The 21,883-nt window shown below is 38.9% G+C and overlaps 3 long non-coding RNA genes across 3 annotated transcripts; all 3 read right to left on the bottom strand.

Moving 5' to 3' along the window:
• Positions 1–4,076: 4,076 nt before the first annotated feature.
• LOC133829310 (uncharacterized) lies at positions 4,077–4,777 on the bottom strand. Its single transcript, XR_009891679.1, has 3 exons — positions 4,696–4,777; positions 4,307–4,564; positions 4,077–4,210 (listed from the first exon to the last, which is right to left on the bottom strand). It is a non-coding gene; the product is annotated as an uncharacterized LOC133829310 (long non-coding RNA).
• Positions 4,778–6,657: 1,880 nt separating this feature from the next.
• On the bottom strand, positions 6,658–7,268 carry LOC133829311 (uncharacterized). The gene is made up of 3 exons (XR_009891680.1): positions 7,246–7,268; positions 7,069–7,128; positions 6,658–6,971 (listed from the first exon to the last, which is right to left on the bottom strand). It is a non-coding gene; the product is annotated as an uncharacterized LOC133829311 (long non-coding RNA).
• Positions 7,269–7,341: 73 nt separating this feature from the next.
• LOC133829312 (uncharacterized) lies at positions 7,342–8,097 on the bottom strand. Its single transcript, XR_009891681.1, has 3 exons — positions 8,040–8,097; positions 7,562–7,781; positions 7,342–7,475 (listed from the first exon to the last, which is right to left on the bottom strand). It is a non-coding gene; the product is annotated as an uncharacterized LOC133829312 (long non-coding RNA).
• Between the last annotated feature and the right edge of the window lie 13,786 nt (positions 8,098–21,883).

A 21,883-nucleotide genomic window follows, 5' to 3' on the forward strand; every position in this document is an offset into this window, starting at 1 on the left:
TAATTAAATTGAAACAAAGATTCATTTAACAACATTAGACATTCATTAAAATCATAAAAGTTATATATTTGGGATCCCAAAATATTGTTTCGAAAATGTATTACAACTCAAAATGTAAAAATAGTCGACCTAAGCAGCAAAGCAAATTATTACAACATATCTTCCCAAAAATAACCTTAGTCGTGGCAGCTAGGTAGGTCGAATATGTACACGCCGCTCCATGCTCTCCAACTCACGGTTGGCCAACCTTTCCTTTGCCCTTATCTGCACCATAGAGCACCCGTGATTCGAAGCCCAGAAAGAAAACCCAACACATATCAATATGATAATATACATCAAAACAGTCAACAGACTGAACACATAGCGGCCTACGCTGACCCAGGTGCTATACCAGGCCCTAGGTTCGCGATCTTCACCAAGCGGGTGGATACAGCACCCTAGGAGGGTCTCACTGTACCACCCTACTTCCATAGATCTGTTACTAAGCGAGTTAAAAAAACATGCGATTAGCTCACTAATCAAGGTTTTAGGATAAAAGTGTAGCTAAACTAGAATAAAAAGTCATTTAAAGACATTTAATGTAAAAAAGTGGTCATTCATTGAAATCGTAAAGAGTTAAACATTTTGGATCCCAAAATACTATTTAGAAAATACTTTACATCTAAAAATACATTTAAGGTTGACTTAGGCGACAAATCTATACCAATACATTACATCTTCCCAAAATAGCCCTGGTCATGGCAACCAGGTACAACGAACATGTACCCGTTGCTCCACGCTCTCCATACTCATGATTGGTCGACATTTCCTTTGCCCTTACCTGCACCATAGAGCACCCGTGAGCCAAAGCCCGGCAAGAAAACTCAACACAAAACAATTAACATGTGTATATCTATCAAAAGCATACAACAAAGCATCCAACACGCTAAACACATAGAGGCCATGCCATCCCAAGCGTTTTACCCGGCCCTGGGTTCGCGATCTTCACCGAGAGGATGACACCAGCATCCTAGGAGGGTCTCGCCCTAACAGTCTACACTCTGCATGCTCAATGCCATTCCCGGCCCCTTGCCGTATTCGGCTTTGCACTCCGCTTGCTCAACACCGTTCCCGGCCCCTTGCCGTACTCGGCTTCCTGCCGTTGTTGGCCTTTGTCGTTCATTCACAAATATGCACTACATAGAATAATATCAACAAATATTCACACATATACTAAACATAAACAATAGGGCTACGCCCTACAATTCAATCACATAGGGCCATGCCCTGCAACACAAATAATAGGGCCACGCCCTACTCTATGGGTACAATAGTTTTCTTACCTATGTCCAAAGCTATCTGAGCACCGCAATCCCAAGCACAGTCCTCTAACACGAGCCTAGTTGAAAACCTAGTCACAACATATTTATAATAGCCATTCATTAAATTCTAATCCAATAAATATCGTCAAGACATAAATCTAGCCTCCGAGACCTTGGATTCTACCAAACTGGGTAGTATAAACCTTCCTGAGCCTTAACGTTTGAGTTCTCAATCTAAAAACCTTCAAACAGCCAAATTTCTGCATTTGGGCTGCGACCCAGCCCCCCTTAAGGGCCGCGGTGCGCCCCAAGTCAGAGGCAAAATGCCTCTCTGCTGAGAGACACGGGCCGCAGTGCCTAAACCTTGCGCCGTGGCACCTGGGCAATTTTTTCCGAAGTCCCCTAGCCTATAAACTCAAGCGGGCCACGGCGCCTAATGAACAGGGCCGCAGCTCGAGCCCGAAACCCAGAAATCGAATGCAATTTTATGAGTTAACTTCCTTGAAAATCATTCTAAACACACCCCAAAATTAGAGTTGAGTCCCATAATCATTCTAATACACCTTAAGCAGTGCTAGAACCCCAAAATCTAGCTAATTCACCCCAATTCTCACCAAATCAAGTCTTAAATTCAAAACCCAACTAAGTTCATGGATTACGGTGGCATTCAGTAAAATAACAACTAAAAATCCATTCCTTGCTGATAATTCGACTTGGGCCAACTTCAAATCTCCTCCTAGCTCTAATCCCCCAATCCTCAAGCTTCTTCTTCTTCTCCAAAAATCAGAACTCCCACATCCTTAGAGAGAGAGAGAGAGAGAGAGAGTTACACGTGAGAGAGAGAAAGAAGTTTCTTTCTATTTGATTTTTCCCTTCTAACCCCTTCTAGTATCCCAGCTGCCTAGACATAAGCCTATCCCTTAGCGATAAAGTCTAAATTACCCTTAAGCCCATCCTTAACCCTCAAGTGCCACCAAGGGCAATTTCTTCATTAGCCATATTCTGTTAATTCCTCGAGTGTTCCTATAAATCCCCGTTCAATCCCAGCATATCCAATAATTACTAAATTATTACCCACTACTCGATAAATCTTGAACACGTATTACGTCCCCAAAATACCCCTAGGCTCATCCCGAGCCGGGTATTTGACCCCGTTGTTACTTTCTAGCTAACTATTCCCTAGGACCGTCTCAGATCGTGCATCACAAATATATCACCACTCACTCGTGGTATCAATCACAATATACACAAATATTTCATATATGCCCTCAACGATCTAAAAATTACAATTATACCCCTAATAGACAAATGGGGCCCACATGCATATTTAATTCACCTAAACATACATTTCTAATCACATAATCATCAAATTCATTTATAAACATAATTAAACCAATTATTGCCCTCCAGGCATGCTAATCAAGGCACTACAAGAAAAAATTCTTTTAATAACACCAAAAATGTGTTATCAAAACCTACGATAACACTTTCTGATGTGTTAAGACAGACCATGTTATCGTAGGTCAGGGTACTTTACATAACACTTTATCAGTGTTATACAGATGTGTTATTGTACTGTCAACGATAACACAATTTCTGTGTTATTTTAATATATAGATAAGTGTTGAATTATGTTATTTATAGTCGATACTATAACACTTTTTTTGTGTTATATTACACTTTAGTATAACACTTTTTTGTGTTATACTACACTTTAGTATAACACATTTTTTGTGTTATACTACACTTTAGTATAACACATTATTTGTGTTATATAATAAAGTTTCCATAACATAATTCTTTGCATAAAAAGTGTTATTGTAATATATATTATAACTCAATTTTCGTATTATTGTTATATTTAGATATATTTAAATTCTCATTATATATTTTATTTATATTACACTAATTTATTCTATTATATTTTAATTTTTTTTATATAATTAAAATTAGCTTTCTAATATATACTAGCATCATCAAATGAACTTGATTTTCAAATAACAAAAAGTAAGAACATTCTACGTTGAATTAATAATCCACAATTTAATTTAAAACATGCAACATTGTCATCAACAACAAAATATTCTTTAAGTATTCAAGGAGTCTAAAATTTACTACTTTCAACACAGAAATAACGCTTCGATGGATTTTTCCTCTACTTCTGCATCATCCATTGACAGGTTCTTAGAATTGTAGCTGTTTGATGGTTCTTCAATAACCTCTTTTTCAAATCCATTTTCCTTACCATTCTGGAGCTTAACTGAAGGACGCATTCTCTTCAAAGGTGACAACAATCTAGTAACACCGGCTTCAACATTGGCTCCACATATTGGCTCTTTTAAATAAGTAACAAAAGGGGTACCGATAAGCTTTCCCTGACAACCCTTAACACTGTCTGACGAGCACCTGAAAAATCCAACTATCTAAGTTAGGAAATCTAGCAGAAGTCTAACAAGCAGTCTGTGTAGATGATCCAAGACATAAAATGACTAGGATATAAAAAATTAAAACACATTTCTCAAAAGCAGATAATATAGCCAATATTATCCAGTTAACACTTGACTTGGAGCGCTTGAACTTTATTCATACGGACTTCAGCTTCTTAATGAACAAGTAGCCAATAATTATTTTAATTGATACTATAATCCCCTTCTGAAATTACTTAGTTAAAGCTATTTTTCAATAGATGGATTGGCACCACCGGTTTGTACATCACATGTTTACCAGTGTTATTTACCAATTACATAAGGATAGGGATGCAAGCTTACTTTTCATGTGGTCGATGAATTATTTCAACTCTGGATCTTCCCACGACGTTTTTAGAAAGTCTAAAAGTGGTCATCCTCCTTAATTGAAGCCAATAGCTCTGAGGGGTTTTCCAAATATCGAAAAATCTTATGTTCATAAACCTAGCAATCAAAATTATAGTTACTCAACCACTAGAACTAAAATTAAGGGAATAAATAAAATAAATTGTAGCAGATATCAATGGAAACCAAATTTACCTCTGCAAGCAGAAGAATCTCATCAACATTCAAGCAACAAGCAGTACTTAGTTGTTCACTAAGATCTTTACAGCAACCTTGCTTTAGCAAACTAACAGTGTATAGCATAGGAAGATCACTTCCATCGCCGTAAAACACAGTCACGGTTATTTGCCGAGTTGCAGTTGAAGGTAGTGGCAACGACAAATACATGAAGGGATCAAAAGTGATTGAAATCTTTCCACATGCTGGGCAAACCAGTGTCGACTTATATTGACCCTGACCATTAACATATAAACATTGTAAGAGAAGAAAATACTTTTGTATCAGTACAGGAAAAAATAAATGCTTATGGTTCAAGGAAAGAAGAAATATAGCTTTCAAGAAAGAAGACTTTAATTCCCACTCACCTGGCAAACATCCACTATCAATGAGTCATTCAGGGCCCTGTGATTTTGCAAATGATGAAGATCCAATGCCTACACCAATCTGCAAAATAGACAGTTAAACTGTCATTTTCTACAATTTAGTATCCCATAGAGAAAAAAAAAAAGAGGTTTGCAAATTATCATATTACTTCAGTAGCCAAAGGGCAAAAGTAAATGTTTCTGTAAAACTGAAAACTTAACTTCTTTTTATTTAGTGTAACAATAAAAATAATTAAAGAAATAAATAATACTTAACGTGACATCTAGGCAAGTAAGATGTTTGACAAAAGAAAGTATTAAAAAAAGAAATACCCTGAACTATTAAAAAAGAAAGTAATCACTATAGATTACTTGGACAAAAGAAAGATGAAACAATTAAAATATTATCTATTATTAAAAACAGTCAACAATATTCATAAGAACTCATTAGCCTAAAAAATTATAGAGGTATGTTGACTTACAAGACCCAGTCTTGGATACTTGCCTAAAATATGCCAAAAGGTACCTAACATAGTGACATGGTGTGCTCAAAATATAATGATATATTATTATGGCCAATTTATCGTTAAAGAGGGTGACACAATTCAATATAAGCAATCACTTGTTACGGTTGTTTCAGACATTATGAAAGGTAAAATCAGACTTGATGGCTATGAAGGAATGGAAATAATGGCCAAAAAAAATTCCAATAATGTAAACCAGAAAATAAGATGTAATACTCTGTTTTGTCTTTAGAAAACATAGCCCCCCAAAAAAACTCAGCAATGAAGGCTGGAAATAGACAAAAATCAGCAACAAAGACTTTGAAGAAACTAACCTAGAATAGAGCCAAGCACTGACACATGACTCATTCAGATCTCTCTAAGTGTCTCTGTCTAATTGTAAATACATGATATGTGTGCATGCTATGCAGAAATGTAGATCATGTTAGGCTAATTCTAGTTAAAACCTAGTTCATGTCAACAACAGCTGCATACCTTCCAACTAACAGTGAAAATATACTAATCAATTTAATTGATGAAGAACAGAGAAATAACAGTCTTTACAAAAACTACAAAAAATCATGATTAAAATGCAATGCAATAAATCCAATATGTTAATAATACTCTGGAACTTTGACTCTTTTATCTATGAAAGAGAGCTAAGTAAAACCTCCAATTATAGCACCTAGTATCTTAATCAACAAGAATGTGCAGATTTTTTTATAAAATAAACAGGGCTTATAATCAATAACCAAAACAGAGTGTTAGTGGCACCACACATATGAGAACATAATTTATAAGCAAGAAAGTTTCATGCACCTTTAAACAAAAATACAAATTTCAAGCCATGCTAAGTCAAGGTAATTTCAGCAGCAAAAAAAATTGTCAAGCTAATTAATAAGTACTATTATAGCAAACTGAATTGAGACAGTTGAACTAAGTACTTGCTCAATAATTGATGCTTACTATAAAAACTGTAAAATGGAATGGAGGTAAGATCAATGCAGCTTGAGAATAAATTGAATCAATACCATAACATATCTATATGAGTCGTGTGTTTCAATGCGTCAAGAAACAGAAGCACACAGGATAATAACTTCATGTATGCTTCCATGAGATGGAATAAAGACTTGAAAATAAACCGCAAAGATCTTCAACTTCCATTTATTTAACTGTACAATGATATATAAAGTAGCACAGTGTGTGATTCAAATATCTCTTATCAAATTTAAGTATTAGAGATTTAGAATACCCTCTTAATGAAGTCACGTCCGTTAGAATCTGTGTAGAATGTTCCATTAGTCTTTAAGGCTGTTGTAATTTGAGTAGTGATTTCTTTTCCTATGCTATCATCCACAGGTAAAGGTCCAATCTAAAAATAGAATACCATAATCAGCAAACAGTAAATTGACAACTATATATATATATATGAAAAACAAAGTTAACAGAATTCTCTGTGCTCTTGGTAGATCAATTTCAGAAGTTAACTTACAGTAAACTCAACTTCAGCGTGCTCCTTTTCCTTGAATACCCTAGTAATCTGTGCATACATTTGGGTTTGTTACTGAAATTATAAGGAATAATGTCCCTAGGTTGAGAACACAATTCCAAACATGTTATCTAATCATTCCTACCCAATTACAGTTTGATATATCAAGTCTAAAACAACTGTATGATCTTGTTATATTTGGAGCAGCAAATCACCTAAGATATCCATGGATTGAGCCGTTGGTGTACTTCATCCAGTACCGGACCTCGAACCATAGTTAGAGAAGCCTGGAACATAGGAGTGTTACCTTTAGGTACTCAATTCTATAAATTGACAGTTCATGATCATTTAAAAATTTTACACAAATTAAACGACTTTAGTTACCTGGCTATCGGATTTGATTGGAAATGTGCCATTTGGACGAAAGACATATGCTCCAGAAGCCTTCAACAGAAAAGACAACACCACATTGATAACAGCTAAAACTACTCTAAACAATAGAAGTAATCTAGGAATTGACAAAGCATAGTAAATTTTTTAAGTGCATAGATAATTCACTACCTGTGGATCTTTATCAGTTCCATACAAAAACAAACCATATAAAATGAAGTGGAAAAGGTACTGGGAAACTAAATCTTTAACATAGCATACCAAATTTCTGTTGTTAGCATAGTGTGAAAGCTTTCCATCACGAGCTGAATAAATTAGCTTCAAACTTCCTTGTCCAACTTCTATAGTGTTGTCTATACTTTCTTCTGACCTGTACACAGAAGAAATGGCTACACTAGAGCCTGTAAAGTAGAGCAATAATTAGATTATCAGGTCTAACTTGGAGAGCTCTTATATGTAACACCTTAAACATTACAATATGGCCAACCTGTTTGTTTAGTGGTAGAAATTATGTAAGTGCTGAAACCAATTGGCGGTACTGACACTGTAAATGCAAGCCAATATTTAATTGTTTCTTTCGGAGATTCACCCAAATATGCTCTCACATAATAATTTCTAACACTAAAAGTGGCATTCAATATAGGAAGAAGTTGGGCTTCAACTTTCTTCCCACTAGAATCCTGAACACTAATTCTGTCAGTGGAAACCTACATAAAATTTCAGTTGCAAAGCCATTAGTAAACATGAATAAGTTAATATTAAATTTTTTGCAGTTTTCTCCAAGTCAATGATGGTTACTTCTTAAATTAAGAAAGTGTTTGACACAGATAGACATAGCATTATGTCCTCAAGTGTTCAATATTTGAACTCTTTTTGGTTGAAAGTGTGTAATAGAAATCATCAGTTCAAGTAGACCTTTTCAAATTTATGTTGATCAGCATATGAAGTACAGTTTAGCTACTTACAGGAATTCGTATTACTTCTTCTCTCTTCCACCCTAGGGAATTGTAGATGACAACGGCCTAGCAAGAAAATACATGATGATAAGATGACATAAAAAAGGGAATTCTCTAATACTCAATTGAGTTGGATATTACAACTTACAAGTAAAAATGTACTTACCAAACTTTTCCCATCAGACAGGACAGCTTCTGATGGAGGACAATAACTTATGTTAAGAAGAGGACACTGCCAAGAAAAGCCAAAACATAAAACTGAATTGAGGTACACTCTGTTACTGAGAAAAGTGTAATAATAATGGTGCTGAAGATTGAAGTTAGAGGTGCTTAAATAAATGCATCAACATTATAATACTACTTCGCGATTGAGACCTCCACACATCCTCAACCCTGAGCCAAACAAAAAATTCTAATAACAGCTAATTTTTTTTACAAGATTATTAGTTTATTAAAGACAAGAAGAGCAAATAAAAATTAAGGTTACTTAAGTTGTTTCTTCATTCATATATGGTCTAATAGAATAAGTAAATATGTAGAAATTTTCATGAGATTATTCTTTGGTTCATATTTACTTGTAAGAGCAACATGAAAATCTGCTTTCTTTTTCAGAAAGACTGATCAGTGATTCAGTGAAGTACTGAACTTAAACAAATTATTGACCCAATAATAATAAGTAAAGAAACAGATATAAAACAAAACCCATTTTCTGAAACATTATTAATAATTAAAATTCAAAAGTAAGTTTAATTCCACACACCTTACATAAATATGTATAGATCAGATTATATGTAGCTAACAGAAGCAGACAAACTGATAGTGAAAGCACAACGAATACGAAAGAAAGAAAAAAACAAAACTATATATGTTTTATCAAATGGATAAAGAGCACCCCAGTAACAAGCTAATAAAATTGTTTGTTGCTGAAGCACTAGTATCAAGCTTCATGAAAACAGAATGTTAAAATATACAGTAAAGGTGCCTAATTTGTGTACCTGAATTCAATAGTTATATGCTCAGAGTGGCCATGTCATTATGGTTTGCTTATATATATACACACACACAAACATAATGGCCAACTATTGAGCTAAACTATTCATTTACTCAAAGTGATGTGTATGTGAGATATTTAAGCACCATGGTGTCCATTAATTCTTTTCTTAGTTTTTATGACATTAATTAAAAAAGTTTTGAGAAAGTACTGCATTTTCTACGTTTTTGGATTATATGTGCTCTATAATTGCATTATCAACCTGTCATGAAATTAATATAATCCTAATACATATTTAGTTTTAAATAATTAGAATACTATCTTTTTAACATAACTAGGAGGAGCTTTTATATTTATTTGGTACCAAATTATTTCAGAGCTTGTCTGTCTGCTTATTTTACAGTGTAATGTCTTCTTTTAACCACCCATTTTCATTTGTAAAAGTTATGATTAAATGCTTTCAATTTCACCATCCATCATGCCAGTTTCAAATAATATTTGTTTGAATCAATTTGATAGCTATAAGTTGGTGTGTTGTGAACCTTTCCATATACATGCATTGACAGTATTGTCATTGTGTATTGTCATTTTTATTGGGTTATTTAAAAAATTCTATCATTATTTGATCACTTACCTGATTAAAAAAGACTAGAGTTTTTCTTCTCTTTCTTTTTTTTAATGACATAAAAGAGTTTCCCTAACAATAGCCTTGGTAGAACATTAGAGTGTAAGCTCTTTCATTCAAGCTGTTGATATTTAATTTTGTTTATTCGTATTTTGCTGAATATTCTTCTTATTTTAAAATATAATACTTAATATTCTTCAATAGTGTGTTACTTTATTTTAGTACCAGTTTTTTGTTGGTTCCTTGATCTGTAATGGAAGTGAAACAAGCACTTTTGTTAGGAAAGGTCATAAAACAGTAGACATGCCTCTTGACAGTGATGTTTTCCAAGTTTTTCTTGGCTACAATGATCCTTAACAGGTATATGCATTTGTCTATATGTATATATTTTTTTTAAAATGAGTTTCAATTCTTAGTTATAAATTTTGCTTGTATAGATAGCTATTGGTTTATACTACATGGTTCCTGAGATCTGAAGCAATCATGATGTTGGGTTTTCTATTTGGTGGAATTAAGTTAAAGAATTTGACTTGAAATTTATGAAACTGTTCAAATGGTTTCTTTGTTTGATGGCCTGAAATTAAGGTTCATATTGCACTAGGATACCAATTTGGGAAGACATAAATAGTGTTCATGGGTTACAATGGCCTAACCAGGTTCAAGTAAAGTGTTTTACTGCATGTAAGTTAGCAAGAAACAAAAGGTTGTCGAGAGCAAATTAGTAACTTATAAATTCATCAAGTGTACTTCTGGTTTATAAGATAAACATGTGTCAAGTAGACTTCTGTAACTTGTTATATTTTAATTGCCTGGCTATTATTTATGTATACATTTGTTGGCATTATGTGGTCATTAATATTATTGATTAGTTGTAGATATCAGACTTAAAGGAAACCAAGAACCCGTGCACACGTGCCTTACACTAGAATATCATGTATACATTTATGAGGTGCATGTACCAACACAGATTTAATACATACTTTAAGCATAAACCTTCCCCTGTTTTAGCAAAAGACTGAATTGTTCGATCACATCTTAATATTTTATTAGGATCTGGAAATGAAAAGAGACCATTTTTCATCTAGACCAGATTTAAAAAGGTCAAACAAGAAAAACCCAATTTAAGAATACCATCATATGATCAGTCATCATATAGCAAAGCAAGTACGACACGCTACTAAATTCTGAGACCACCTGATTCATTTACAAGAGTGCAATTTTCTTTTTCCATTCAAGTAAGACTGTATTCTATCATATACAAGATTTACAACACCAAAGAAAAATGTGAACAAAGTAAAAAAAAAAACATAAAAGAAGTTAATTAAGCAAAAGAAACATGAAAACAGTAAAGGTGCCTAATTTGTGTACCTGAGAATGAGTGAAACAGCTGGTGCGTTTGAGGTATTTCTCAGAATAGAAGAGGCTCCTCCATTGATAGAGCAAAGGAGAACTTGGTACAAAGAGAGGGCTGACCTGCAAGAGCAAGCTACGGGACCTGTAAGACTGAAGAAATGCAGAAGAAATGCAGATTAGAAACAAACTGCAAGAGCAGGCTACGAACGGACCACGAACGGAAACCGAGAGACCGAGCCTACTGGAAACCGAGAGAGATAGACCACGAACGGAGAAAGACGAAGACCGATTGAAGATTGAAGGGAACAGGAGACCAGGAAGGGGAAGAACGATTGAAGATTGAGGAAATGGGTATTGGGGGAAATGGGTACACGGGTTGAAAAAAGTTCAGTAAAAAAAAGTTAAGTAGAAAAAAGCTAAGTATTTTGGCGGTACCTTATTTTAAGTTGCCGCCTGAAATTTTTTTCACCTACAATAACTCTTTTTCAATTCTATTATAATCATGTGTTATGGTAATGGGTATTTGGTGTAGTGAGGCCCTAAGCCTTATTAGCAAATTTGGGACGCTACCACTATCCCCTCCTTACAAAAATTTCGTCCTCCACAACACTTTTACTAAGGTGATGGTCTTGCTCCGCAAGACCTTATCCTTTTGATCGAGAATCTGTACCGACTTCTCTTCATACTATAAACCCTGATCCAGCTCCAAGTTCTCATAACTCAGCACGTGCGTAGAATCTGATACATACTTCCGGAGCATGGATCATGGAACACATTGTGAACCCCTGATAGAGCTGGAGGCATCGCCAATTTGTAAGCTACCTCTCCAACCCGTTCCAGAATATCAAAGGGGCCAACAAACCTAGGGCTCAGCTTTCCCCGAACACCAAACCGTTTTACCCCTCTCAAGGGAGAAACTCTGAGAAATACATGGTCACCAACTTGAAACTCTATGCTCCTGTGTCTCAAGTCTGAGTAACTCTTCTGGCGACTCTGGGAGGTGAGCATTCAAGCTCTAATCTTTTTAATAGCCTTATTGGTCCTCTGAACAACCTTAGGACCCAAATATCTCCTCTCACCAGTCTCATCCCAATGGATAGGTGATCTACACTTTCTTCCATATAACATCTTATACAGAGCCACTCCGATAGTCGCCTGATAACTGTTATTGTATGAAAACTCAATCAAAGGGAGATACTTACTCCAAGATCCCCCAAAATCCAGCACACAGGCTCGTAACATATCCTCCAGTATCTGAATCGTTCTTTCAAATTGTCCATCAATCTGAAGATGATAAGCGATACTAAACCGCAACTGCATGCCCATAGCCTTCTGCAGGCTCTCCTAAAACTTGGAGGTGAAGGTGGGGTCCCTGCGGATACTATCGACCTCGAAGCCCCATGAAGTCGTACGATTTCCTTCACATACAACTCAGCATAGTGGTCCACAGTATAAGTTGTCCTAACAGGAAAAAAGTGGGCGGACTTAGTATACCTATCTACAATCACCCACACTGAATCATGTTGTCCCATGGTCTTCGGTAACCCAACCACGAAATGCATGGTGATATCCTCCCATTTCGACTCTAGAATTCCTAGAGGCTACAACAACCATGCTTGCCTTTGATGTTCAGCGTTTACCTGCTGACAAGTTAAACACTTGGCCACATAATCCACCACATCTCTCTTCATCCCCGGCCACTAATACAGAGTTCTCAAATCTTAGTACATCTTCGTCGTACCCAGATATAAAGAATAGGGAGTGGTATGAGATTCATCCAAGATCTCTTGCCTGATACTAGAATCTATCGGAACACAAATCCGGCCTTTGAACTTCAGTAATCCCATCTCTGAAACAGAAAAGTCTTTAGCCACTCCGGCTAAGATGCCCTCCTTATACTCTCTCAACTGGGGATCCTCCCCCTGTGCCTCCTTGATCCTCTCAAGGAGCGTAGACTGAAGAGTGATGTTGGCTAACTGACCAACCCCCAACTATATACCTACTCTAGTCATCTCTTCAGCTAACTTGTCTGATGTCTGCCTCGAATTGAATAACTGTCCTAGGCCTTTCCGACTCAGAGCATCGACCACTACATTGGCCTTCCCAGGATGATATAGAATATCACAATTGTAACTTTTACCAATTCCAACCAACGTCTCAGGCGCATATTGAGATCCTTCTTACTAAAGAAGTACTTCAAACTCTTTTGGTCGGTGTATATTTCGCACTTCTTTCCATATAGATAATGTCTCCAAACCTTAAGTGCAAATACCACCGCCGCCAATTCCAAATCATGTGTGGGATATCTCTATTCATACTCCTTCAGCTGTCTTAAAGCGTAGGCTATCACCTTTCCGGCTTGCATCAGTACACACCCCAAACCCTGTTTGGAAGCATCACAATAAACCACAAACTTCTCATTGTTTGACGGCAGACTCAAAGCTGGAGCGGTGATCAGTCGCCGCTTCAATTCCTTAAAAAATATCTCACAACTGTCTGCCCATACATACTTAGTCTTCTTATGTGTCAATTTGATTAATGGAGTGGATATTCTGGAGAATCCCATGATGAACCCTCGATAGTACTCAACCAATCCCAAAAACTCCTAACCTCTGATACACTGCTCGGCCTAGGAAAATCTCTCACTGCCTCAATCTTGCTTGGGTCAACCAGAATCCCCTCCTTACTGACAATGTGACCAAAAAATGTTACTTGGGGTAGCCAAAACTCACACTTGCTGAACTTAGCATATAACCTATGCTCCCTCAACCGTTGTAACACCAGGCGTAGATGATGTTCGTGCTCTGTCTCTGACTGAGAGTACACCAGTATGTCATCAATGAATATGATCGCAAACTTGTCCAAATAGTCCTTGAAGACCCTGCTCATCAAATCCATGAAGGCTGTCGGGGCGTTGGTTAATCCAAAGGACATGACCAGGAATTCATAGTGTCCATACCTTGTACGGAAAGTGGTCTTTGGTATGTCCTCCTCTTTAATCCTTAACTGGTGGTAGCCTAACCGAAGGTCAATCTTAGAGAACACTGTCTTCCCATGCAGCTGGTAAAACAAGTCGTCAATCCTAGGTAGTGGGTACTTGTTCTTAATGGTCAACTTGTTTAGCTCCCTATAGTCAATACACATCCTTAAGGATCCATCCTTCTTCTTCACGAACAACACTGGAGCACCCCATGGTAAAAAAACTCGGTCTGATTAATCCCAAATCTAGTAACTCTTGCAACTGAATCTTTAGTTCCTTCAACTCTGCCGGAGACATTCTATAAGGTGTCCTAGATATTGGCTCCATCCCTGGCGCCAATTCTATAACAAAATCGATCTCTCGGTGTGGCAGAAATCCTGGAAAATCCGCGGGGAATAAATCTGGAAACACACATATCAGTCTGGTCTCACTCGGTCCAACCGACACAACTCTAGAGGTATCCACAATGTTTGCTAGGAATCCTATGAAACCCTTCTGCATCAGGTCTCTAGCCTTCAGTGTCGAAATCATAGGTACTTGCGGTCCACTCACTGTCCCCACGAATACAAAGGGTACATCCCCTTTTGGTTCAAAGGTCACCATTTTGCGCTTGCAGTCAATCGTCGCCCCATACTTCGATAACCAATCCATCCCTAGGATCATATCAAAGTCACCCATTGCTGGCTCAATCAGATCCACAGAAAACTCCCTATTGTCTATCTCTACTGGTAATACTCTAACCCATCTCCTAGAGACTACCAATTCCGTAGTTGGCAACAAAGTCTAAAATCTCCTAGCATACAAATCACTAGGTCTACACAGCTGATCTATCACTCTAGCATAAACAAATGAATGAGTAGCCCCTAAATCAATCAATGTAGTAAAAGAAGAACCAGCACTAGAAATCTGACCTGTCACGAGCAAGGGGCTAGCCTCAACCTCAATCTGGGTCAAGCTGAATACTCTGGCAGGAGCGAGACAGTCGCTGTGCTTTGGCTCTTCCTTCTTGGCTTGTGGGCAGTCCTTCTTGAGATGACTAATACTGTAACGCCCTAGATAGCCAAGACCGCTACACTATGTACTTGTAAAGTGTGGGACTTGCTAATCAAGTCATTAATTTAAAAACGTGTCATTAGTTTAAGTGTTCTAGGGTTAAAAGACATTTTGGCCTCAAAAGATACACTTTATATGTTATAAACAGTTTACAAAAGGGATCCCCAAAAGATCAGTGTTTAAAGGCTGGTTTGCAAAATTCAACAGTTAAAGGTATACATTAGCCATACTAAGGCAAAATACAAGGTTCTGGTCCTCTTGTCCCTGTAACCTCCTCAGCCGTGGCGGCCGAGCGGCCTGCCATGTACATTTACCCTACAGAGCTCTCCAATCAAGGCTGATCGATCTTGCCTTTGCCTTTACCTGCACCACGTAGCACTCGTGAGCCGAGGCCCAGCAAGAAAACAACATACACAACATATATAGCAATCTCAAACATGTATTCTAGTAAGCATGTTCAATTATTCAATCCATAGCAAATAAGCATACTCCAGGGTACAAACAACCTCATCCACACTTAGATCATACAACAATCTCATCTATAGCTTAGTACAACATCCAATATACACAAATACTAGGGCCGACACCTTAGGCCGCACCCCCTGTTTAACCCACTGACTTTGGCCCGCTTAAACCGAGCTCATTGCATAATAAGCTATCCTCGGATACCAGTGTCCGAGCTATGCCAATTGCACAAGTTAATAGTGGCACGCTTAGGCCATTGGTTTACAATTTACATGGCATAATACCATTCTTTCAGTCATATATGTATCAGGGGAGCCCTTAGTCCTGCTCAAATATTCAACCGGGTGTAGTTTTCTTACCTTTAATCTTTTCGGTTTTCGATTATGAGCTACGCCCCTCCAGCACGATCCGATCCCGAGCCTAAGCCTTTATCACCTAGTCACAACCAAAGTATAAGGTCTCATTAAAACTCAAATTAGGGTTTCCAGTCACAAAACTAACTCCCGGGAATTCAAATTCCACCAAGCACGATGGTGGAACCAATCCCAAGCAAACTAGACCACATCCCCAAGCCTAAAATCCTCAAAAGTTCAATTGCACAATCAAGGGTTGCGGCCCTTGGAGCTTAGCCGCAGCCCTAGCCCCAAAACAGAGCCAAGGACCAACCTGGGCAAGGACACGCGCCGCGGCGCCCACCCTTGGCCGAGCCTCCTTGGCTTTTCTTCATCCTAGGGCCGCAGCACTCTAGAACAGAGCCGCGGCCCTTCCCTTCGTGCCCAGAAAACCCACCATTCTAAGGCTCAAAACCTCAGCCAAAACCACCCCTAACCTCCCTACTTCAACACCCAGCATTACCAAAGCGTACAACCCAACTTAAGCCACACAATTCAATAGAAAATCCAACCCAACACACACTAGAATTCTCTTTTTAATCTCTGAAACCCAAGAACTCAAACACCCAAAACTAACCAGCCAAGAACTCAAATTCAAACCTCTAATTCATGGAATAAAGCTTACCTTAATAACAGAACCTTTCCTCTAGCTAAACTCCAACTGATTCCCAAATTTCCCAGCGCAATTCCACCCTAATCAATAATTGGACAGCACCTCAATAACCAGTTGATACATAAGGTTAAACTTCAGAAAAACACATGGATTACCCTTACCTTAGTCTTGATTTAGTCCTGGATTATTCACTGAGCTAAGCCTCAAGTTTACCCCTGAATTCCTCTGAGTTCCCAGCAATCTATAGCTCCAACTTCTCAAGAATTTTCCCCTGTTTTTCCCCTTGAGTATCTCTTGAATGTTCCTTGAGAGAGAAGACTAAACTGAAGGAAGAAAAATAAGGTCAGTTTATCTTTTTCCTAAAGGCTTCCTAGCTTTTGTCCCATTCATTAAGTTAATCCCAAGGCTTGGGGTGCCGGAACCGTCCCCGAGGCCAAAACGGTAAAATCCCCCAATATTCCCACCTAGACATCCTAACCTCAAATATATCTCCATATATTTATTTTCATAACCCGATAGTTCAAATAGCTACCCGATACCTAAAGTACCCCTGACTTGTCCATAGTCATATCTTAAGTCCCGTTGTGACTTTTCCCGCTATCTGACCCTAGGATCGTCTCGAGTTGCACTTTATGAACCTGCCCACATAATAATGTGGTTCTCACATATATCACATAAATATTTCATATCATCACATAATATCATTAATTATCATATAATCATCATCAATCACATATTCACACATTTAAGTCAATAATATTCACTCTAATCCCATTTATGCCCTCCCGGCACACTAATCAAGGCCCTTAAGCCTTAATAGCGAATTTGGGTCGTTACAAATACTCCCATAAGTAAAGCAGGCCCTGATCCTGCACTCTCCCTGGTGTCACCGTCTGCACCGAGGACACACTGGGAAACTCCTCCAGTTGTCTCCCCCGCCCTGACAGCCACTGAAAGCACCACATGCCCTCCTCTCTGAGCCAGGAGGAACAAAAGAGTCTGGGGCCTTTCTCTTCTTCTCACTGGGACCACTACCCCAACTAGATCCAGTGAAAGGAGGCACCGTCCTCTGAGCATCACGCCTAGCAGTGCCCTCTCTCCTTATCTGATCCTCGGCCCCCTCATCTGTAAGGGCCTTATCCACTACCTGTGCATATGTGGTAGTCCCCGGATCCAAGGTTATCTTGACATCACAGGCGATCATGACATTCAATCCCTGCACAAACTGATCCCTCTATGCCATATCATTCGGCACCAGATCTGGCGTGAACTTCGCCAACCGGTCAAACTTCAAAGCATACTCAGTAACTATCATTCGATTATTAGTTCGGTTGATAAACTCATCAACATTTGTAGCTCGAATTGTGACACTATAGTACTTCTCATAAAAAATGTTCCTGAACTCTTCCCAAGTCATAACTGTGACATTCCTCTGTGACACAACATCCCACCAGATTCGGGTGTCTTCTCTCAACATGTACCTGGCACAAGCTACTCTCGCATTCCCTTCCACCCTCATGAAATCCAGGATGGAAGAAATCACGTTCATCCACTGCTCTGCCCGTAGTGGGTCTAGTCCAGCCTTGAAGGTGGGAGGGCGTTGCTTCCTGAACCTCTCATACAAAGGCTCTCATCTATTCTCCACAACAGGCTGGGCTGGCACTGGTGCCACAGCTTGTGGAACCTGCAACCTAGTGCCCTGAGGAGGGACCTATTGCCTCAACTGTCTAAGCTCTTCTTTTGTTCGGTGAAGTCTAGCTTCCATCTCAACAAATAACTGTTGCCAATTCGGTGGGGCAGGAGGACGGTCCTAACCCTGGTTGTCATCCTCAGCCCTATTTCCGCAAAGTCTGATTGATCACCGAGGAATCACAACAATATGCCTGCAATCAATAACGCCACTTATCAGGCATAATAATAACATCCAAAACCACATCCCAATTAGGATCAACCAACCACAACCAGCAATCCACATAACACAGATTACATACAACAATCAAGGGGCCATGCCCTAGCATCATGCATATGTCAACTCATTCATCATGCTCTATTAAAATAATTAGGCAAACATGGCACTTTAACAAACAATCAAGCATATAATTCAATAATTACCAACAACCCTGAGTTGAGATTGTCACTGGCAGCGAGCGTACATGTTCGGTCAATCTCCAGGAAACATAAACCTTGGCTCGCTCTAATACCAAGTTGTAACGCCCTACTTCCTTAGAGTTGTTACTAAGTGAGTTAAAAAAATGTGACATTAGCTCGCTAATCGAGGTTTTAGGTTAAAAGTGTAGCTAAACTGGAATAAAAAGTCATTTAAAGACATTTAATGTAAAAACGTGGTCATTCATTGAAATCGTAAAGAGTTAAACATTTGGGATCCCAAAATACTATTTAGAAAATACTTTACTTCTCAAAATACATTTAAGGTCGACTTAGGCAACAAATCAATACCAATACATTACATCTTCCCAAACTAACACTAGCCGTGGTAGCCAGGTAGGCCGAAAATGTACCTGTCACTCCACGCTCTCCATACTCATGGTTGGTCGACCTTTCATTTGCCCTTACATGCACCATAGAGAACCCGTGAGCCGAAGCCTAGCAAAAAAAATCAACACAAAACAATTAACATATGCATATCTATCAACAACATACAACAAAGCAGCCAACAGGCTAAACACATAGCGACCATGTCGTCCTAGGCACTTTACCAGGCCATGGGTTCGCAGTCTTCACCGAGAGGATGACTCGAGCATCCTAGGAGGGTCTCGCCCTAACGGCCTGCACTCCGCATGCTCAAGGTCATTCCCGACCCCTTGCTGTACTCGGCTTTGCACTCTGCGTGCTCAACATTGTTCTCGGCCCCTTGCCGTGCTCGGCTTCCTGCCGTTTCCAGCCTTCGCTGTTCCCAAACTTCACTGTTCATTCACAAATATGCACTACATAGCATAATATAAACAAATATTCACACATATACTAAACATAAACAATAGGGCTATGCCCTGCAATTCAGTCACTTAGAGCCATGTCCTTCAATACAAACAATAGGGCCACGCCCTGCTCTACCGGTACAACAGTTTTCTTACCTGTGTCCCAAGCTATCTGAGCAACGAATTCCCAAGCACAGTCCTCTAACACGAGCCTCATTGAAAACCTAGTCACAACATATTTATCAAATTCATTCATCACATTCTAATACAATAAATAGCCTCGAGACATAAATCTAGCCGCCGAGACCTTGGATTCTACCAAACTGGGTAGTAAAAACCTTCTCGAGCCTTAACGTTTGAGTTCCCGAGCTAAAAACCTTCTGCATTTGGGTCGTGGCCCAGCCCCCCTTAAGGGCCACGGTGCACCCCAAGTAAGAGGCAAAATGCCTCTCTGGTGAGAGACACGGGCCACGACGCCTAAACCTTGCTCCGCAGCGCCTGATGAACAGGGTCGTAGCTCGAGCCCGAAACCCAAAAATCCCATGCAATTTTATGAGTTAACTTCCTTGAAAATCATTCTAAACACACCCCCAAAATCAGAGTTGAATCCCATAATCATTATAATACACCTTAAGCAGTGCTAGAACCCCAAAAACTAGCTAACTCACCCCAATTCTCACCAAATCAAATCTTAAGTTCAAAACCCAACTAAGTTCATGGATTACAGTGGTATTCAGTAAAATAACAACTAAAAATCCATACCTTGCTGATAATTTCGACTTGGGCCAACTTCAAATCTCCTCCTAGCTCTAATCCCCCAATCCTCAAGCTTCTTCTTCTTCTCCAAAAATCATAACTCCCACATCCTTAGAGAGAGAGAGAGTTACACGTGAGAGAGAGAAAGAAGTTTCCTTCCATTTGATTTTTCCCTTCTAACCCCTTCTAGTATCCCAGTTGCCTAGACATAAGCCTACCCTTAGCCATAAAGTCTAAAATACCCCTATGCCTATCCTTAACCCTCAAGTGCCACCAAGGGCAATTTCGTCATTAGCCATATTCTGCTAATTCCTCGAGTGTTCCTATAAATCCACGTTCAATCCCAACATATCCAATCATTACTAAATTATTACCCACTACTCGATAAATCTCGAACACGTATTACGTTCCCAAAACACCCCTAGGCTCTTCCCGAGCCAGGTATTTGACTTTGTTGTGACTTTCTAACTAAACTGCTCCCTAGAACCGTCTCGGATCGTGCATCACAAATATATCACCACTCACTCATGGTATCAATCACAATATACACAAATATTTCATTTATGCCCTCAACGGGCTAAAAATTACAATTATGCCCCTAATAGCCAAATGGGGCCCACATGCATAATTAATTCACCTGAACATGCATTTCTAATCACATAATCATCAAATTCATTTATTAACATAATTAAATCAATTATTGCCCTCCATGTACGCTAATCAAGGCCCTAAGACTTATTAGCAAATTTGGGACGCTACACTCACCCTAGCGGCCTGAACTCACCGTGCTTCACATTGATCCCAGCCTTTGCCATTCTCGGCCTTCTCTGTTCTCAGCCTTCGCCATTCTCGGCCTTCACCGTTCTCGACCTTTGCCGTTCGTTCATAATCATGCACAACACAACATAGCATTCACAGATATTCACACATATATTAAACACAAATAATAGGTCCATGCCCTGAAACACAATAATAGGGCCATGCTCTGCTCTACGGACACAAGCAGTTTTCTTACCTGTGTCCCAAGCTGACAAATTAATGCGATCCCGAGCACGATCCCCTTACCCGAGCTTTGACGTAAAAACCTATTCACAACGCCATAATTAATATATATCCATCAATCTCTAACCAATTAAGAACTTCAGATTAAAATACTAGCTTTCGGAACCTCGGATTTTACTAAACAGGCTAGTAGAATCCTTCCCGAGCCTTAACATTTGGGTTCCCAAGCTTAAAACCCTCAAATAGCCAACAATTCCCATTTGAGCCTCAGCCAAGCCCTTAAGGGTCGTGGCGCACTCAAGTCAGAGAGCATTATGCTCTTTTCAAAGGGCGACGAACCGCGACGCACCTCAACCTGCGCCGCGGTGCCTAGGAAAAATTCTAAGGCCCCCAAGCCTCTGTGCTCAAGTGGGCCGCAGCTCAACCATCATAACCCAAAAATGCCATGCATTTTTCTACGTTTTTCCTGTCCTAACTCACCAATTCTCAGCCAAACCAACCCCTACACTCAAAATTCGGCCTACAGTATATATCTCAGAATGATAACCAATAAAAACACCCCAGATTCTTAACTCATAACCCATCAAAACTTAAAGATTACATCCCATAGTTTAACCCCATATTACCTCAAAACCATAATTAAAACTCAATAAAATGTACAGAATTTCGTACCTCAGCTGGCAATTC

The sequence above is a fragment of the Humulus lupulus genome, chromosome 4, assembly GCF_963169125.1.
Source record: "Humulus lupulus chromosome 4, drHumLupu1.1, whole genome shotgun sequence".
Taxonomy (NCBI): domain Eukaryota; kingdom Viridiplantae; phylum Streptophyta; class Magnoliopsida; order Rosales; family Cannabaceae; genus Humulus; species Humulus lupulus.